This window comes from Frankliniella occidentalis, unplaced genomic scaffold (genome assembly GCF_000697945.3).
Source record: "Frankliniella occidentalis isolate FOCC.00 unplaced genomic scaffold, Focc_3.1 Scaffold169, whole genome shotgun sequence".
Taxonomy (NCBI): domain Eukaryota; kingdom Metazoa; phylum Arthropoda; class Insecta; order Thysanoptera; family Thripidae; genus Frankliniella; species Frankliniella occidentalis.
In genome coordinates, this window is record NW_026267295.1 from 574,413 (window position 1) to 576,577 (window position 2,165).

Genomic DNA, 2,165 nt, shown 5'->3' on the forward strand with positions numbered 1-2,165 from the left:
CCCCCCCCACACACACACACAGCACCACCACTAACTCCGGCGCCGGCTGAATGCAAACCGCGGTGAATAATTGTGTACTCCGCAGCGCCTTATTTCCGGATCTGCTGTTAATCTCCCCCACCCCTCATTTCTCCTCCCCGCCCTGCGCACCTGCGCGTGCGTGCGAGAGAGATGAGTATAGTCCGCCTCGCCCGCATTACTACGCACGCTGTTAGCGGGAGTGTGTGCGAGAGCGAGAGAGAGAGATAGCGAGGATGCGAGTACATTACTCGTGCGGAATCTGGGGAAGAGGGCTTGGCTTTGCTTCGTGCGTATCTCCTACATAGTGAGTGTACTATACTACTGTGCTCCGCTTCTCATCCCCTCCTTTCCCTCCCTCTGCTCCTCGACCTGTCCGTCCTCAGAGACAGAGACATGGGAGAGATATGCGGCGCTGCTGGCGTCTGCAGCTGCGACATCGTCAGGACGAATGAACTGCTTATTTCTTTACAGAAAAACAAACATCAGTCGGAGGTTGAGGGGGGGGGGGGGGGTGGTTTTGCGGTCTGCAACAATAAAAGCGCTTCACGCGTCGTGTCGCTCCACTCGCTCGTTACGACCCTTTCGATCTCTGTCCAGCAGTCACAACTTGTCAGCGCAAGACACGACAAATGATTTACATTGGTAAGTGTGATCACGGAAATAATTTCCTTTGAGGTGGTTGTTGACTGTGTTGTCCACGCCACGCGGGCGATGGCGTCCCGTCGACTAGATCACAGCCAGATTAGGAAGAGGACACAGACGTGCTGAGGGCGCCGGAATCCCCCTTCGACCGTCTCTTGGGGCGGGCCCCCTCTCTTTCCCCCCTCCTGTCCTACGATCCACCTTACACCCGAGTCCTATCCCCGAGTCGAATGATTACCGAGAAAGAAGCGTCGTGGTCATGTGACACCGTGAGACGTGACGCCAAGTCCGTGAGCTGCGCCCCACTGACTGCCCCCTCCCCCCCCCCCATATCTGTCTCCCTCAGTCACGCTCCTTTCCGTGAAACTGTCCCCGACGACACGTAAGAAGTGGCATTAGTGCAACAAACCAAGTCGCAGGTGCGATACGCACCAAACTGGGCTCAGTGCCTGCCTAAGCGTCGTAAGCCTCCTTAGCTCAGGGGTTAGAGCACTGGTCTTGTAAACCAGGGGTCGTGAGTTCAAATCTCACAGGGGGCACGTACAATTTTAGAACGATTATGTTATGACACGATTCGCACGATTTAGCTAGTGTGAAAGGATTTGGAAACTGGACGTTTCTCATATTTAATGACACAAGAAAAAGTCACGTCCAGCCCAGGTAGCAGAGCTGCATAAAATGTGCATTTCGTGTCAAATCTAAACCGCGCCTAAAATGTGTGCAAACGCCTAATATGCACTTAAATGCGCGTTTCAGATGGGACATGTAATGCGGTTCGAATGCAGATTGCTATATTTTGCTACCTGGGAGCAAAGGATCAGTAGTTTCCCTTGAGTTTCCTCGCATTCGTGTTTAATGTATCAACTGCAAAAATAATGAATATTTAGCCCTAATTATACGCCTCTTTAGACAGGTTGGTCGCCCAGCTCCGTTGTAGCAATTGGGTATACAAATGGGTATACTATCCCGCATGCAGGCGTGCGGGCGGGTTTGCCTACCGTCGCTGACCAAGGCGCCCTGCGTCTCCGTGCCCATAGGCAACACGCCCGCTCGCCTGCATGCGGGCTAGTGTACCCATTTGCTGCAACGGGGCTGGGCGACCACGACCACTCCATACAGTGATCACGAAATATCTTTTACTATCGCAAAAAAACAACAAAAAAACAACAGTAAACTGTCTTCGAAAATCGCTTCAAAAGAAGAACTGCCCCCTGTGAGATTTGAACTCACGACCCCTGGTTTACAAGACCAGTGCTCTAACCCCTGAGCTAAGGAGGCCAACTTGCTCCGATCGTGACCGGACGCAGTCCTATTGTGGTTGTGCTGACGCCTCGAGCAGGTATACGTGGTAAGAGGCGCAAAGCGCACATGGCCCGCCCAGGTGAAGGTAACGGCATCGATAGCCCTTCACAAAGCGCCTCTGCCCCCTCCACTACAAAGGACGAGGAGGTCGACAGAGGAGGTGCGAGGCGCGCGGTGCGTGTTGACACTGTGCATTTGAC

At 53.5% G+C, this 2,165-nt stretch overlaps 2 non-coding genes across 2 annotated transcripts; one reads left to right on the forward strand and one right to left on the reverse strand.

Moving 5' to 3' along the window:
• The first annotated feature begins 1,129 nt into the window (after window positions 1–1,129).
• Trnat-ugu (transfer RNA threonine (anticodon UGU)) lies at window positions 1,130–1,202 on the forward strand. Its single transcript has one exon. It is a non-coding gene; the product is annotated as a tRNA-Thr (tRNA).
• A 666-nt stretch (window positions 1,203–1,868) lies between these two features.
• Trnat-ugu (transfer RNA threonine (anticodon UGU)) lies at window positions 1,869–1,941 on the reverse strand. The gene has a single exon. It is a non-coding gene; the product is annotated as a tRNA-Thr (tRNA).
• Window positions 1,942–2,165: the final 224 nt, after the last annotated feature.